Here is an 18,901-nt window from a genome sequence, read left to right as displayed (position 1 = left end):
ATAAGAATTAAAATACAGGGAGATAATTAATTGTAAAACTAAAAAGAAAATTACAACTAACCAGAATAGTATAACAATTAAACAGTCAAATCCAACACAGATTACTGAGTTCACTCCCGCTGGCTACTACGTTATCCCGAGTTGTTCAGAGACCCGCTGTCAATCTGGTTTAAATCCGCCTCTCCCGTGTAGTACTGGCAAATTTTCCTACCATACCATCGGTGCATCTCTGGCTAAAGTGCACCACGTCCTTCTTGTACAGGTCGCTTTTGTCCCAGAAGAGACCTCAATGACGCAAGAAACCGTATCCCTTCCCCTTGCATCAGCACCTCAGCCACACGTAAAACCGACCGATCCGCCGTTTCGTAATTTTCTGGTACGTGGTTCCGGAAGTAATCAAGAGGTCACTTCCCTTGAGGCCTGACGCGTATCGTCTTACTTATCCCCCTATACTCGTCTGGTAGGATCTCATCCCGTATTCTACCTGTGTCAATTGTACAAACGTGCATAATTACCTCTGTTCACCCTGCCCCTCCAGAATGTTCCGCAACCACTCAGTCATCTTTGACCCTGGCACTTGCAAAACAACCACATGTCTTTTCGGGGCCACTGCATCTCCTCTCTGCCTCCCATCTATTGAGGGAGCTTGGCTTTCTGTTTGACCCCGAGGGTGTGCGATGGGACGGTGCAGAGAGAACTTTACTTTGTGTCTGAACCCCGGGAGTGTATGGTGGAATTGTGCTGAGGGAACCTGACTCTGCACCTGACCCCGTTAGTGTGCGATGGGATGGCGCAAAGGGAGCTTTACTCCGTTTCTGACCCCAGGTGAGTGTGATGGGACGGTGTGGAGGGCGGTTCTTTCTGTGTCTGACCCGGGAGAGGGGGTTTAGATGGACCTTCACTCTGTCCCTGACCCCGCGAGTGTGTGCTGGGCTGTCGTGGCGGGAGCTTCACTGTGTGACTGATCTCTACAACGCTCCGTGAGTAGATCCAATGGAACGGATGACTCTCCTCTTGTCTCGACAGTATCTGGAGGGCGTGGAGACCCGTGTCACTGCGTTGGAACATCACCGGGAGGACCGTAAGTGCGGTTTGGAAACTGCCTTCTTCGGGTACTAGCTGTCGAAACCTTTACCTCCCACGGTGTTCAATGGTTGTATGGTACTATTTAATATCAGAGAATGTATGCAGTATACAACGTGAAATTCTTACTCTCCCCAGACATCCACGAAACAAAAGAAAAAAACAAAAGAATGAATGACAAAAAAAATTAGATCCCAAGCCCTCTTCGGCCACTTCCCCACCCCGCGCACAAACAGCATCAGCCTTTCACTCCCCCTCCCCACATAGGCTGAAAACACTAGAGCAGGGGTTTGCACCTTTTTTATGTCATGGACCCTTACCATTAACCGAGGGGGCCATGGACTCCACTTTGGGAAAGAAGCTCTGGAGCTGTTGTGCATGAAAATTACAGGCGATCAGAAGCTTCAGTTAACTCCATTTAGGCCGCACCGGGAGTGCCGCGTTCAGGTTTGTTTACCCCATTACGGTGGCATCACGGTAGATATAATCGTAAAGAGAAGTTCTGCACATCGGCCTTTATAACTGTTGGGATACTATATTGAAGTTGTACAAGCCATTGGCGAGGCCTAATCTGGAACATTGTGTGTAGGTCGGCTGGAAATATATTATTTCGATTGAAAGATAGCAGAGATGATTTACAAGGATGCTTCCAGGAAGGGTGGAGCCGAATTATAGAGAAAGGTTAAATAGGTTGGGACTTTATTCCCTAGAGTGTAGGAGAATGAGGGGAGATTTGAAAATATATGGAGCCTAGATAGGGTAAATGTAATCAGGCATTTTCCACTGAGGTTAAGTGAGGTCGTGGGTTAAGGGTCAAAGGTGAAATGGTTGAGGGGAACCCCCTCTTTACTCTGAGGAAGGTATGAGTATGGAACCAGCTGCCAGTAGAGGTGGTGGACGCAGGTTCGATTTTAACACTTAAGCGAAGTTTGGATAAGTGCTTCTTTGGGAGGGTATGGACCAGTTGAAGTTGGTGGGACTAGGCTGGATAACAGATTGGCATAGACTAAACGGGCCGAAGTCCCTGTTTCTGCTCTGTGGTTCTCCATGACTCTGACACTAGGATGGATGTGGATGCTTTCGACAACGTGCAGAAGACAATGGACAGTATGCTCCCCGGTTTAGAGTGTACGATCTATCAGGGGAGATTGGAGAAAACTGGGCTGTATTCACTGGAGCGACGGGGCATAGAGAGACCTGTTAGGAACATAAAAAATATGATGAGGCATAGGCACGGTAAGCAGTCTTTTCCTAAGTTAAGGGAAGACCTTGAGAGGTTTATGCTATTGTGCCATAGATAGCTATTATTCCTTCAGCGGAGTCAAAGTGTTTAATACCAGAGGGCATTCACTAAAGGTCAGGGTGCAGAAAAAATGCAAAGGAGAAGTGTCCGAAGCAGGTTATATGCAGTGTGCTTGGTACATAGAATGGGCTCCCAGGGGTAGTTCTGATACGACAGAGGCATTTAAGGGGCTCTTAGAAATGCAGGACCATAAGACCTTAAGATATCAGAGCAGAATTAGGCCTCTCAGCTCATCGAGTCTTCTCCGCCATTCGGTCACAGCTGATCTATTATTTCTCTCAACTCCAATCTCCCGCCTTCTCCCCATAACGTTTGACTTGCTGACCAAACAATACACTATCCACTTCCGCTTTAAATATACTTAATGACTTGGCCTCCACTGCCATCCGCGGCAATGAATGCACATTATTGTGCAAGTGTCTTCAGCATCCTCGCTGTATATACATTTGCAGGGTGCTGTAGACTGAGTCTCTTTCCTCTCGGTAAGTGACCAGAACTGCACACAGTACACCAAATTAGACCTCGCCAACGTCTTAAAAAGCTTCAACTTTACATCCCAAATCCTGTAGTCAATACTTTGATGCATGAGGACCAATGTGCAAAGGCTTCCTTTACAACTCTGTCCATCTCACACGCCGCTGTAATGGGGTGACCCGAAATGGACGTAATATTCCAGATGTGGTATAACCAGACTTGCTTAAAGCTGCAATATAACTTTGCGAGTCTTGAACTCAATGGCTTGACTAATAAAGGTAAGGACGCTGTATACGATCAGTGGCCTCTTTATTTGGTACACCTGTGTACGTGCTTATTAATGCAAATTTCTAATGAGCCAATCAAGCGTCACCAATCCATAACGACATGCGAACATGGTCAAGAGGTTCAGTTGCTGTTCAGACAAAACTCCAGAATGTGGAGGAAATGTGATCTAAGTGACCTTGACCATATTTGGGCCAGACCGGGTGGTTTGAATATCTCAGAAACTGTAGATCTCCTGCGATTTTCACACACACCAATCTCTGGAGTACCGATCCTGTGCTGTATTAGTGTCCGTTTTATCATAGCATGCTCGATCCATATATTAATTACAAACCACTGACCAGTTATAGAGGTCCCACCGAGCTGCATTTGCTCCTAACGTTCTGCCCTCTCTGCCCACTAGAAGAGAGCCATGATCATCTCCACGCCGTTGTCTTCGCCGCCATTCGCGGGCCCACGAGCAGCCCACCCAATACAGGGACCAGTATCGTCTTCGACCAGGTGCAGCTGAACCGAGAGGGAGGCTATGACCCCGACACCGGGATCTTCACCTGCCCCGAAGAGGGCATTTACTTCTTCGCCTTCTCCTTCCTGCCCGGGCGGGGCAAGTCCGACACCACCGTAGCCCTGGTGAAGAACAGCACCGTCCACGAGCGCCTCTACAGCAGTCTCCCGCCCGGCGCCACCCAGCTGTCCGAGAGTAGCTGCCTCTTACAGCTGGAGAAGGGAGAACGGGTGTGAGTGAGCCTGGAACAAGGCTCCGTGATGATGCATCAGGCCTCCTTGTCATTACAGGGGTACCGCATCTCCACTTAACCCACCCCACTTCATTTAGTAGCACTCCCTCTCTCTCCCCCTGTTCCAACCGAGACCCTCTCTCCTTCCAGTTTTTGGGATCCTTGCAGCCACCGTCTTCAATTGGAATATCTACCTCCTGGAACATAGGCTTGTAAATTTTTCTCTTGTCTCTACTTGTGTTGTCAATAAAGTACTGTACCCTATTTAGCGTTCAATCCCTGTCTCAGTTTCTGTTCTGGAGTCCAGGGTTTGGGGCAGTTGGGGGAGTTTCATTTATTAGAAGAAACAGGGCGACACAGGTCCAATTGAAGGCCAGGAGTTGCACATGGTTATCAGAGGCTGTTTGAGGTGCACACCACTGGGAATACTTACGATGGATTGGGAGATTCCCCCTTACCTAGCCTGTGTACTTTACCAATTAGATGGGGCATTGAGTTTAAGATTGAAGAAGTCATGACAGGAAGCCAAGTATAGATTGACCAATGTTAAAAACCAATTAAATGCACCAATGTGACCCCGGGAATGAAAGGGTGAATGTATAAGGAGCATTTCATAGCTCTATGGAAGTAAGCCGCAATCGGGGTATTTGTAGATGGCGTCCCTATTTGGATCTGCATATTGCGGGTGGTTTTATTTAATAAATGACGTGCTATGCTTGGAGGGGGTCCAGAGGACTTTCACGAAAATGATCCCGGGGATGAAAGGGTTAACGTATGAGGAGCGATTGCTGGTGTATCCTATGCAGTTCAGGTTACTCCATTGCAGGAAGGATGTGGAGGCTTTGGAGGTTCAGGTTATCAGCTCATAAGACGGAGGAGTTGAATTAGGTAATTGGGTAATGTGGGCTATTACGCCATTCTATCCTGGTTCATTGATTATCCCTTTGAACCCCATCGTCCTGTCATCTTCCCTTAACCTTTGATGCTCTTCCTAATCAAGAAGCTATCAATCTCCCTTTTAAATAACTCAGCGACTGCGCCTCCACAGGCATATGTGCAATGAACTCCCGATTCACCAACCCCCTCCCCGGTTGAAGTAAGTCCGCCTCATGTCTGTTCCAAATGGACGTCCTTCAATTCTGAGGGTATGCCCTTTGGTACTAGCCATCAGTACATCCTCCCCACAACGACTCTATCTAGAACTTCCCATATTTGATGTTCCAATGAAATCCTTTCTCATTCTTCTGAACTCCAGCCTGTACAGCCCTAAAGTTATGGATCGTCCTCCTTTCCTCCCCTGCCTCCCAGGATCATTGCTGTGAACCTCCTCTGGACCCTCTCCAATTCCGACACATGCTTTCTTAGATTAGGGAGCCCAAAACTACTCACGATGCTGCAAGTGTGGCCTAACCAATTCCTTATAAAGATTCAGCAGGACATCACTGCTTTTAAGGCTGATTTATACTTGTGCATCAAACGTACACCGTAGGTACGGCGTGGCAGGGTACAGTACGCTACTCTGTACCAACCCTACGCCGTAGCCTAACGCGCACCTCTCCCAAAATGTAACTACGCGTAGCGGCGTCGCAGACTGCAACAACTGTTATCGGTCCGCTTGGTAGCATCGCATTTCCTCCTAGGCTGCAATCGCTTCCCATTGGGCGACTGAAGGGCAGGGAAGGAACTCTGGCTGCAATAGTTTACAGACCTTCGAAATTATGGAGGAGTCTGTGCTTGACGCCAGTTTGTAGCTAGCTGCTACAGCCTGTTGACTTCCACCTGAAGCTAAAACTCGAATGGTGATTGCCAGTCTCAGAGTATACTGTGCGTACATTGTTGCGAAATAAGTGGTTGGAGACGATGAACCAAATTGTCAAATCTACCTGCCGACATCTGAAAATATTTGAAATGCAGTTCCTCGTTTCAGCGCGAAGAAACTCAACACAGTGGCACAGAAACCCCACCGCCAACTAGCGTTTTGGTGGTGAATTGCAGAGAGACGCAGACACACCAACGCACAAGTATAAATGCTCACAACGGTGTAGCCCACTTGCGTAGGCTACGGCGCAAGCTGGTACGCGCAAGTATAAATCAGCCTTAAGACGTTCGTGCAATACTGCATTTGCCAACATGGAGCGTTGAGCGAGTTTGTAAATCTGGCGGGATGAAAGGATGTTGGGAATGGCGAGGGAGGAGAACCACGGGAGGGATGTGGGATTGGTGGCAAAGAAGGAATCTCGGGGGAAGTGGGTGGCGCGTGTGCAGGCACTCCCAGCCCCGAGACACCAAGCAAGGTCATTCTTCTGTGGGGTGATGCCTTATTCTGATTGTCGAAAGTTGCTTCCGTTGTGTCTGGTTAGTTTAGAAGCTGCAGTTGATTTCCCCATTGGATAGATGCCTGGAGAGCAATTTCAAATATCATGGGTGTATAAAACAGCCCGTGGAAGAGGCTTGCGCTCTTCTTCCGTTGTTTAAGGCAAGGCGTTTAGGAAGGGATGCTCTGCGCGTACTTTCAATGAAGTAAGTATGTTTGTTAGGCGTTCAGCTTTGCAATGTCTATAACTTGGAGAACTTGAATGTTTGGTCGAAATTTCAATGATAAATATAGCTACTGGAAGTCAGTGTATTTCCTCTCTCACTTGGCAGACCAGCGAACCTGATTCAGCATTACAGTCAGTTGACTCCAGACAATTGGTTTAATGGTCATCACAGAATGTCTGTCTACTGCCTCCTTTTTCCTCTCCTCTCCCTCTCAATTTTTGCAACCATGATTCCTCTCTCCCTGCCCCCTTCCCACTCTCAATCCACAATATATTCCCAGATCAGAATCAGGTTTATCATCATTCACAAATGTCATTTAATTTATCTTTTCTGCGGTAGCAGCACAGTACAATAAATAAAATTCAAAAGCCTTAGGCATCCTCTGTGCGGACGACTTTGGCAGAGTCTGTATATAAATAATATTGAGAACGTAATTGGGTGTATAGCTGAAAGTGAACCAGTAGGTTATGGAATCAGTTCAGTGATGAGGTGAATGAAGTTATCTACACTGATTCAGGAGCCAGATATTTGAATGGTATCAACTGTTCCTGAACCTGGAGGATTGGGAACTGAAGCTCCTGCACCTCCTTCACGATGACGGCTGCGAGAAGATGGCGGGGGTCCATGGCGATGGAAAAGCGCTCCCTGCAGATGCACTGTATTGTGGGGAGGGCTTTTCTTGTGCCGGCCTGGTTGTATCCAGTACATTTTGTAGACTTTCCCTTTTAAGGTCATTGATCTCTGTTTTAAGGGCACTGATAAGAAATATCGAAGGAACGCGGTTCTTTCAACTTCGTAAAGCATTCATGAACAATTCTGTCATAAGCAGTCGTCCCGTACCTCACTTAGTGTGGAAATGAATGAGGAATTTTCCAGTCAAAGCCATGAGGTGAACCATTCAGCCTTTGCCTCTTTCCTTCTCACCTTGCAGGATTGCAATCTCTCCAGGCGATTGAGCGATTATTTCATGCCGCTTTTAACCCAGCGCAACCTTCATAGTCGGAATTCTGAGCTCGCTGTTGTCTGCCAATTTAATTCTTCAGTCGTTAGCACTCAAACTTGCTAGCAGGGGCTCGTTGGTCTAGAGGTATGATTCTCGCTTCGGGACGTTTGTGGACAAATATGCGAGAGGTCCCGGGTTCAAATCCCGGACGAGCCCTGTTTTGAAAACGTTTTCCTGATTTCATCGACTTGCTGTCCATGGCTTCTCCCAACTGCCACACGATGAAGGCACTCACAGCTTGGAGACCTTGTACTTCGTTTGATTAGCCTCCAACCTGATGGTATGAACATCTGTTTCTTCAACTTCTGGTATCCTCCCGCATGTCTCTCTTTTCAGTTCACCCCCCCCCGCACCCCGCTTCCCTCTTACCTCGTCTCTTCTCTTCACATGCCTATCACCCCCTCCCTCCCGGGGCCTCGCCACCCTCCCTTTCGCCCATGGTCCACTCTCCTTTCCTATCAGATTCCCTCTTCTTTAGTCCCTCATCTCTTCAACCCATCACCTCCCAGCTATTTACTCCATCACCATCTGCCCCTCCACCACAACAATGGCTTCAACAGTTACCTTGTAACTTGTACTCCGTCCCTCCAGCGACCTACTTATTCTGGCTCCTACCCCCTTCCTTTCCTGTCCTGATACAGGTTTTCGGACCGAAACGTCGGCAGTTCATTTATTTCTCTAGATGCTGCATGGGCTGCTCATTTCCTCCAGCATTTTGTATGCATTGCTCTGGCTTTTCAGACACAAAATACTCCGCAGATGCTGGGGTCAAAGCAACACGCACAACACGCTGGAGGAACTCAGCAGGTCGGGCAGCATCCGTGGAAACGATCAGTCAACGTTTAGGGCCGGACCCCTTCGTCAGGACTGAAGAGGGAGGGGGCAGGGTCCCTATAAAGAAGTTGGGGGGAGGGTGGGAAGGAGAAGGCTGGTAGGTTCCAGGTGAAAAACCAGTAAGGGGAAAGATAAAGGGGTCGGGGAGGGGATAGGCAGGAAAGGTGAAGTAGGAATAGGGTAGTAGAAGGAAGCGGAATCATGAGGGAGATATTAGGCAGCTGGGGGAGGGGCAGAGTGAAACTGGGATGGGGGAAGGGAAGGGGAGGGAATTACCGGAAGTTCGAGAATTCAATGTTCATGCCAAGCGGCTGGAGACTACCCAGGTAGGGTATACGGTACATGAGGTTTTTTAGAATCGGCAGAATCTTTTGAAACAAAGAAAGAAGGGAACGAAAAATTTCAAGTATTTTTCTGGGACAGGTGGGCCCGAATTATAGAGAAAGGCTGAAAAGGTTTACGACTTTATTCCCTAGAGCACAGGAGCTGAGGGGAGATTTGAAAGTATGCGGGGCCGAGATTGGGTTCATGCTGGCAAGTATTTTCCACTGAGGTTATGTGAGGTCATGGGTTAATGGTGAAAGGCGAAATGTTTAAGGGGATCCCTCTCTTCTCCCAGGTGCGAGCATGGGACCAACTGCCATTAGAAGTAGTGGACGCATGTTCAATTTCAAAACTTAAATGAAATGTAGATAAGTGCATGTATGGGAGGGGTCTAGTCCGGTTGCAAGTCGATGGGACTAGACAGGGCACCATTTCGATACAAATCACACAGGAAGAAGTCATTGTATCAGGGATATAGTTCACCATGATTGAATGACACTAGGATGGATGCGGAGTCTTTCGTGAACGTGCTGAAGGCAATGGACAGTATACTTCCTGGTTTAGCGTGCACGATCTAAAAGGGGAGATTGGAGAAGCTTGGACTGTATTCACTGGAGCGACGGGGGTCACAGAGAGACCTGTAAAGAACATAAATAATTATTTTGGGGAAGATACGGCAGAGGTCTTTAAGGGGCTCTCAGGAATATTAGACTATAAGACCATAATATATCAGTTCACTGAGTCTGCACCGGCATTTCGTCATAGCCGATCTGTTACTTCTCTCAACCCCGATCTCCTGCCTTCTCCCCGTAAGCTTTGACGTCCTGACGAACCAAGAAACTATCAACTTCTGCTTTAGATATACTCAATGAACACCCGTCACGGCAATCAGCATACATTACTCTGCAAATGTCTTCACCACAATTGTTATACGTACATCTGCACAGTACTGTGCACTGAGTCTATTTCCTCTCGGTAGGTGAAAAAAAAACTGCACACAGTACTTCAAATTCGACCTCTATATCTTTTAAAATTTGTCTTGTAAAATTTCATCTTTACATGCCAGAGATTGGAGTCAATACTTTGACTTCTGAGGGCCATGTGCAAGAGAACGCTTCACAACTGTATCGACCTATGACGTCACTGTAATGGGGTTACCCTAAATGAACGTAATATTCCAGATGTGGTAAAACCAGAATTTCTTAAAACTGCAGCATAACATCCCGGCTCTTGAACTCAGTATTTTGACTGATAAAGACAAGTGCGCAGTGTACACCCAGCGCCACTTGATTAGGCAGACCTGTATACGTGCTCATTAATGCAAACATTTAATGAGCCAATCATGAGGCACTAACACAACGTATTAAAGCATTTAAACCTGGTCAAGTGGCCCATTTGTTGTCCGGACTAAACATCGGTATGCGGAAGCGAGGTAATCTAAGTTAATTTGAGCGTGGAATGATTATTTTTTCCAGACCACGTGGTTTGAGCGGCTCAGAAACTGCTGATCAGGAGAGGACGAGGGCGACACCACTGTTGCCTTTGTAAAGAACGATGATGCCGAAGAGTGGCTCTACGGCAGTCTCCCGCTGGGCTCCACCCAGCTGTCTCAATTGCTGGTCTGGAGTCTGAGGGGTTAGGGGTAGATGGGGTTTTTTCATTTATTCGGAGAAACAGCGCGAAACATGCTCACAGGAAGGCCAGAAGCTGAACTTGGTTATCAGAAGCCAATTGAGACGCACACCTTTGGAGCATTTAATAGGTAATGGGACTTTCCCCCTATCACAATCTTAAGGAACCACGTCGTCGGGGCATTGAGTTTAAGACTGAGGAAGCCATGGCAGGAAGGCATGTGTGGCCGAACCAAAGCTGAAAAACAATTATATGCACGCCTGTAATACCGAGAATGAAAGGGTTAACGCATGAGAAGCATTCCATGGCTCTAGCAGTGTGGTGGTATTTTGGAAGCCGCTGTTGGGGTATTGCAGATGGATTCTGTATATTGTGAGCAGTTTTATTTAAGAAATGATGTGCTGGAGTAGAAGGACGCACTGACGGATCTGCAGCTCCCGAGTTGCTTTTCAAAGGTCACGGATACAAATGCTGCAGGATTTGGACCATGGCACACCTTTCTCCTGATCGTTGGAGAAGTGGCGGGAGTCCAAAAGCAGATAATAGAGTCTGCTCATGGATCAATAGATCATTGACAGCACCCATAACGCTTCGGAGACGAGAACGTCAGGAGTGCCTCATGTCTGGCCAGTTGTACGCTGTCCGTGTAGAGCCTTTCTTGTGCCCTCTTTGATGCAAGCTAACGGGTCTGACTCTGTGCAAACCGGTCATGGACACCGACGACGTGCTCCTGATCTCAGTGACCTGAAGAGGATTCACGAGTGCAAAGACATTTTCTCGTGGCGTCCTCTGCTTGGATCAACGGAGCGAAATCTTACGGACTTTTATTGGGTCGGTGGTAGCTGGAAACGTGCCGGAGAGCATGACCCATTTGATTGGAGCACCACGTATTTCCTCTCTTTGGGAGCCTGCCTGAGTCCTTCTGGGGAGGCCTGGCAGGTGAATTGGGAGGACCCGGAGACGAAAGTCATGACACGGCTAAGGAGCTGGTCAGATCTTCTCCGGGTGCTTTCCCAGCGAGGAACGGTAGTGCTGACCTACATGTTGTGCTACCAGATAGCCATCAGGGCCCAACGCGCTGCCTTTCTGCAAAGTTGCAGACAAAATTCTCCTCTGCCGAGGTCACTAGTCTCCCAATCGGAGAGGACGGGCAGTTCCTGATCTGCGCCCGCATGCGGTTGGTAGCTATCCACCTCAGGATGCTGCAGAGATTAGCATCCTCCCAGGTGACTCGTGTTTGGCGACGTTTTTTTCCCACAGGGGGCGCTGTCTTAACGACGCGAAGTGGTATCGCCAGTGGGCGTCAGCCCGGCTTCTATCAGGACCAACCGAGAATCTGGGCCATGCTTCTCATTCCAGCCACCCCCTCCGCTGGCAGAACGCGGAGGCCGTGCTGAGGGGGAATGGTCGACCCCTGCCCATCAAACGAGTTTTGGTGAGGCCTGTGTGGAGAAGTAGTTGTCGGGTCACGGAAATTTATCAGAGAGCCGGGTACACGCACACACAAACACACACGCACAACCCCAATCAGAGGTGCAGGTAGGACGTAACTCTATGGGCTGCTGCTTCGCAGCTTCCACTTGTTACCCCATACCTACCGTCTCGACAAGCCCTGGGGTCCCAAACGTACACAGTGTGTGTGAGGCTATCAGTGGGCCCTGAAAGCGGGTGGCAGAAGGGCCTGCCCTGGCGGATAACCTGGCAAACTTTCGGGACTATGTCCGTGCCCTGGTAATCACTGAGGGGGAACGCGCTCTGTCCACTGCGACCAGAGAACCGTTTCGGAACCGTTAAACCCGGCAGGGGATTAGCTCCATCATTTGTACAGATGAGATTATTTTAGTTCACTTTAGCTTGTTTGCAATCGTGTCAATCCCTGTTTTGTGCACATATCTGTGGCACTGTGTTTGCAATAAATATATTATTTTTAATAAGTGTGTCAGACGCAGTGTTAATTCCCTGCAACCCGTCCCATCAAGCTCTTCCAGAGTCAGTCATAATATGAAGCTCCTTCCACACGGTACCCGCACACAGTCACAGGGTCAGGCACAGAGTGAATCTCCCTGTAAGCAATTCTAGCACACGCTCCCGGGGTCAAACATAGATTAAAACACCCTCCACACTGTCCCATAATTCACTCGCAAGTTCATGTACAGAGTGAAGCCACACACTCCCGGGATCAGACACACTGAATTTGCCTCTACACCGTCCCATCACATACTCCCGGGGTCAGACACAGGGTGAGGCTGCCTTTACACTTTTGCTCTCCTGGCCTGGTTTTGCACTGTGCCGTTCCCACTGTAGGTGAACTTTCTGAGTCTGCCCTGATCAGGTGACATCGAGAGGCTGAGGATGAATAGAACGGCCTGTGGTTGAGAGCGACATTGAGGTAAGGCTGAAGAAATCTACACCAACCCTGCCTATGCCATCCTGAGTGTTCGAGAAACACACATCAAAGTTGCTGGTGAACGCAGCAGGCCAAGCAGCATCTGTAGGAAGAGGTGCAGTCGACGTTTCAGGCCGAGACCCTTCGTCAGGACTAACTGAAGGAAGAGTGAGTAAGGGATTTGAAAGTTGGAGGGGGAGGGGGAGATCCAAAATGATAGGAGAAGACAGGAGGGGGAGGAATGGAGCCAAGAGCTGGACAGGTGATAGGCAAAAGCGGATACGAGAGGATCATGGGACAGGAGGTCCGGGAAGAAAGACAAGGGGGGGGGGGACCCAGAGGATGGGCAAGAGGTATATTCAGAGGGACAGAGGGAGAAAAAGGAGAGTGAGAGAAAGAATGTGTGCATAAACATAAGTAACAGATGGGGTACGAGGGGGAGGTGGGGCCTTAGCGGAAGTTAGAGAAGTCGATGTTCATGCCATCAGGTTGGACGCTACCCAGACGGAATATAAGGTGTTGTTCCTCCAACCTGAGTGTGGCTTCATCTTTACAGTAGAGGAGGCCGTGGATAGACATTTCAGAATGGGAATGGGATGTGGAATTAAAATGTGTGGCCACTGGGAGATCCTGCTTTCTCTGGCGGACAGAGCGTAGATGTTCAGCAAAGCGGTCTCCCAGTCTGCGTCGGGTCTCGCCAATATATAAAAGGCCACATCGGGAGCACCCAACGCAGTATATCACCCCAGTCGACTCACAGGTGAAGTGTTGCCTCTCCTGAAAGGACTGTTTGGGGCCCTGAATGGTGGTAAGGGAGGAAGTGTAAGAGCATGTGTAGCACTTGTTCCGCTTACACGGATAAGTACCAGGAGGGAGATCAGTGGGGAGGGATGGGGGGGCAGGGGAGACGAATGGACAAGGGGGTTGCGTAGGGAGCGATCCCTGCGGAATGCAGAGAAAGGGGGGGGGAGGGAAAGATGTGCTTAGTGGTGGGATCCCGTTGGAGGTGGCGGAAGTTACGGAGAATAATATGTTGGACCCGGAGGCTGGTGGGGTGGTAGGTAAGGACCAGGAGAACCCTATTCCTAGTGGGGTGGCGGGAGGATGGAGTGAGAGCAGATGTACGTGAAATGGGGGAGATGCGTTTAAGAGCAGAGTTGATAGTGGAGGAAGGGAAGCCCCTTTCTTTAAAAAAGGAAGACATCTCCCTCGTCCTAGAATGAAAAGCCTCATCCTGAGAGCAGATGCGGCGGAGACGGAGGAATTGCGAGAAGGGGATGGCGTTTTTGCAAGAGACAGGGTGAGAAGAGGAATAGTGCAGATAACTGTGAGAGTCAGTAGGCTTATAGTAGAATCGAGAATCCGATCTGTCCTAGTGTTTCCGATTCCCGCCCCCGGGCTCTGAATGCGCCTCCGCTCTGCCAGGACTCCGATCGTCTTTGTTCTTTTGCAATGTTCGTTTTGAAGAGCTAATGTGGCAGCTTTCCTGCTCTGTTCTGGAGAGTCAGAAGCTACGTGAAATTTTTTTTCATTTCCAATGGGAAGTTTCTATCTCTGCCTTAATATTTTACCGAGAAACAGTCCATCAGCTCTTCTGTTCTGTGCTACTCTATTCGTGCAGCTTCCTCTGCAGCAGAAGTGGTGAGGGATTTCGAAACTGTAGCAATGCGTTGAGCGAGTGCTGTACTGTAGCAGGTGCTCTGAGGGAGGGCTTCTGGAAGTGGTGTGGAATACGTGACCCTGAATGTATTAGTTGTACTTGGGGTGGAAAGAGTCACTGCACGGGCACACAATGCTGCCACAGTGTTTCAGACAAAGATCGAACGATGTCTCCCTTCATCCTGGAACGTGGTAACTTTCTGTTGGAAAAATGTGCCAAAAATAATCCAAGTCTTACGATACGGCACATAACGGTGCTCAGTTCCGGTCGCCTCACTACATGAAGGATTTGGAAGCCATAGAAAGGGTGCAGAGTAGATTTACAAGGGTGTTGCCTGGATTAGGGAACATGCCTTATGAGAATACGTTGAGTGAACTCGACCTTTTCTCTTTGGAGCGTCGGAGGGTGAGATGTGACCTGATCGGGCTGTATAAGATGATGAGAGGCATGGATCGTGTGGATAGTCAGAGGATTTTTCCCAGGACTGAAATGGCTAGCACGAGAGGGTACAGGTTTAAGGTGCTTGGAAGTAGGTACAGAGGAGATGTCAGGGGTAAGTTTCTTACTCAGAGAGTGGTGAGTGCGTGGAATGGGCTGCTGGAGACGGTGGTGGGGGCGGATACGATAGGGTCTTTTAAGAGACCTCTGGATAGGTATATGGAGCTCAGAAAAATAGAGGGCGATGGGTCTCCCGAGGTAACTTCTGAGGTAAGGAGATGCTCGACACAGCTTTGTGGACCGAAGGACCTGTATTGTGCTGTAGGTTTTCTATGTTTCCATATTTCTATAACGAACGTAAAAACTACAGAATGTATCCTATCCAAATGCATCACGGCTTACTACGGTAGCGTGGACACAGCTCAGAACTCCACACAGTCCAGCCTCACCTCCGTGGGACTCCCTCTGAAATCCCCACTGCTTTGGGTAGGCTGCCAAATATAATCGAAAATCCTTTCCTGCTCGGCCATTCTCTGTTCTGCGCCTCCCTCGGAACTTACAAAGACATGTGGTCACGCACCAGTGGGCTCGGGGATCGTTTCTAATCTATTGACAGCAGACTTGCAAAAAGGACCGCCAAGAATTGAAAGATGGATATTTGATCTCCCAATATACTTTACGGGGGTGATTGATAAGTTCGTGGCCTAAGGTAGAAGGAGTCACATTTGGAAAACCTAGCACATTTATTTTTCAGCGTAATCCCCTAGTACATTTACACACTTAGTCCAGCGGTCGTGCAGCATACGAATCTTGGACCGCCAGGAAGTGTCCCCAGCAGGGGTGATTGATAAGTTCGTGGCCTAAGGTAGAAGGAGATGAGGTCAACTCTTTGACACATCCTCTCAATATCCATTCTGTCAAACCTTCCAATATTCGAATGGCTTAATTAAGAGATACCCTCTCCACTTTTATACCAAAATTCAACATTAAACAATTATAAGGAATAAAATTTATATATGATAAAGAAATATAAATAATAAGAAGCTAATTAAGTTAGAGGTCAGAAGATGATGATGGAATACGTGCAGAAAGAAATAAATACCATCATGTATTTAAATGGTGTAAACAGCATCATGAACAGCGTTTTCAAGTGTTTAAAAACAAGAGAAAATCTACAGACCGCAGTCAGCATTAGCTTTCCTTAAGGGAAAATCTTGCAACAAACTTGTTGGAATTCTTTGAAGAAATAACAAGCAGGATAAACAAAGGAGAATCGGTGGATGTGGCGTACTTGCATTTTGTGAAAGCCTTCGACAAGGCACCACAGATGACACGGCTTAAGAAGTTTAGAACCCGTGGATATACAGCAAAACTACTCACATGGATAGAGCATTCTCTAGTTGACAGGAAGCACAGAGTAGGACTAGCCGGAGCATTTTCAGTCTGCCTGCTGGTGACTAGTGGTATGAAGGTGGATGATGCAATTGATGGCTTTCTGTCCAATTTTGCGTTCGGTAAGAACATTGCATTTGCCTGCCTCACCACAGACTCGACCTGCAAATTTACCTTTGGAGAATCCTGCACAGGCTCTCTCACTTCCCTTGGCGCTCCAGACTTTTCCATTTAAAAAATTGTGGACTCTTTCATTTCTTCTACCTAAGTGCATGACGATACGCTCATCTATTTCTTTTTAATGATTTTTTACTTGCCTTCTGTTGGAATTTAAGATCCATTTAGGGCGATACACTTGGGCATCACGATGCACTACAACGTTTTCGATCTGCCACTTCTTTACCCAGTCTCCTAATCTGACTAGTCCTCTGTGCTCTCTCTTCTTTCTCAAATCTACTTATCCCTTCACCTATCATTTGCAGACTTTGCAAAAAAGCCATCAATTCAACCACCCAATTCATTAACATATAACTTAGAAAGAATCTGTCCTATCAGAGACCTCTGTGGAATACCACTTGTCACCGGCAGCCAACCAGAAAAGGCTCTCTGTGTTTCAACTGTTAACGTCCTGCCAGTCAGCCACTGCTTTATCCATGCTAGAATCGTCCATGTATATCTTGCGTCGTACCGTGTTAGCAGCTTCATGTGTGGCGCATTGTTAAAAGCCTTCTGAAAATGAAAACTCACGACAACAACCGATTCTCCTTTGTCCAACCTACTTTCTGTTTCTTCAAAGAATTTCAACAGATTTGTCGGATAAGAATTTCCCTTGAGGAAACCATGCTGACTATGGCCTCCATGTGCCTCCATCTATCCTGAGGGTATATACCATCTGGTCCAGGTGACCTCTACCATCAAACCTTTCAGATTCGCAAGAACTTTCTCCCTGGTAATGGTAACTTCACACACTTCATGACCCCTGACACTTGGCAATTCCACCATACTGCCAGAGTGAAGAGAGATGCAAAATAATTATTCAGTTCTTCCGCTTTTCATTATTCCCAATTACTAGCTCCTCAGTATCGATTTCCTGTGGTCTAATGTCAGATACATTTAATGTATCTTAAGAAACGCTTCGTATCCTCTTTAATATTATTTTCTGGCTTACCTTCATCTTTGCATTCCTAATGACTTTTTACTCACCCACTGTTGGAATTTAAGAGCTTTCCAATCCTCTAATTTCACTAATTATTTCTCTAATACTGTATATGCCCTCTCTTTGCCTTTTATGTTGGCTTCTCTTGTTAGCCTCGGTGATATCATCTTGCCTTTGGAATACTTCCTGCTCTTTGGGATGCATATATCCTGTGCCTTCCAAACTGTTTCCAGAAATTCCAGCCATTGCAACTCTGCCATCATCCCTGCCAGTGTTCTTTTCCAATCAATTCTGCCCAACTTCACTCTCATGCTTCTGAAATTCCCTTTACTCCACTGTAATACTGATACATCTGAATTTCTCTTCTAAAATTCAGGGTAAATTCGATCGTATTATTGTAAGACCATGGTTTCCTCGGCTGCCAATTCTGGGGATGACAATCTCCGGACCCGCCGAACTTGTCAGATTGAGGGATGATTACACCCCAAAACTCCCTGTCTGCTTGGATGGTTTTTAATTCCCTGCCCTGTTATAAATTGGCGCCATGAAATCACAGACAGTACATCGCATACGATTGAAAGATTTATCTTTATAATTCTGAATGTGACGAACGTGTTAGTAAAGAAAAGAACAAAAAGGGCCCATTTTAGTGAAACAGTCTAATGTGCACAAGTTGGAGATCACAGTTTCCCCAAGTCACCGATCCTGAATCGCTCTCAGCCCGGACTTCGTTGAATCAAGGTCTTGCTCCGGGTCGATTCCCACGACCTCTTCTCTCGGCCGTTTTTCCTAATCATCCCCTCTCGAACAAAAAATCCCAAGCCCAACTTTAGTGTCCCTCACCAGTGAAACCTCCTCTTCAATTCGACAATCCTCATAGGAGGGCACTCGACTCCTCATCTCTTATCTTCAACAATAACCGAAACTTAAGTTGAAAACAGGCAGCTCTCACACAACTGCGAAAATGAAATAGAGAACAGCGCAAATTGAAATATACACGGCATGACAGTAATAAATATGAACCCGGGCATTACACTACGATCACTTGCCCATAAGGGCGCTTTTAGCTTAAGTTCTCTCGTCAATTACGGTCTATTGCACAACATTCAGCCCCGAATAGCCGATTCCCGGGTGGGCTGAACTACAGGCAGCCCCATAAAGCCATCTCTTTTTTTTTTTTAAATCTTTTATTTGCCATCTCGTACGCATTTTAGAAACTATAAGAGTCTCGGCTTGCGATTCCGCCCATTCTCCTGCACTCCTGCCGTAAATTATGGACAGCCCACGGCCCCCACGTCTCCCGGGCTCACAATAGTCCCAGGCTGTTCCACCGCCGTTGCGTCAGCACTATTCTGACCTAAAACAAAGTGTTTGCTCACCATCTTATGAAACTTCCGCTCCACAATTGTAACTGTTCCTACGACTTTAACAGCACTTAAAGTTCAAATTTAAAATTCGTCAGGGATACGAATGTCTACCATCACACCTGCATTCGTCACCTGTACCCCGTGGATTCGCACCACTGCTCAACCCGAACAGAGTCCACTGTAAATGCCCACAGGAAAATGAATCACAGCATCGAATATGGTGACATTAACGTACTTTGATGATACATTTACGTTGAACTTTGAAATTCAGTTCTGCAGGGTCGGT

At 47.5% G+C, this 18,901-nt stretch overlaps 1 non-coding gene across 1 annotated transcript; it reads left to right on the top strand.

Annotated features, from left to right (window-relative positions):
* The first annotated feature begins 7,493 nt into the window (after positions 1 to 7,493).
* On the top strand, positions 7,494 to 7,582 carry trnap-cgg (transfer RNA proline (anticodon CGG)). Its single transcript is given in 2 exon segments — positions 7,494 to 7,529; positions 7,547 to 7,582. It is a non-coding gene; the product is annotated as a tRNA-Pro (tRNA).
* The last annotated feature ends 11,319 nt before the right edge of the window (positions 7,583 to 18,901 follow it).

This window comes from Mobula hypostoma, chromosome 28, assembly GCF_963921235.1.
Source record: "Mobula hypostoma chromosome 28, sMobHyp1.1, whole genome shotgun sequence".
NCBI lineage: Eukaryota > Metazoa > Chordata > Chondrichthyes > Myliobatiformes > Myliobatidae > Mobula > Mobula hypostoma.
Note: the sequence above shows the minus strand (reverse complement) of the source record. Positions and strands in the feature narration are given on the sequence as shown.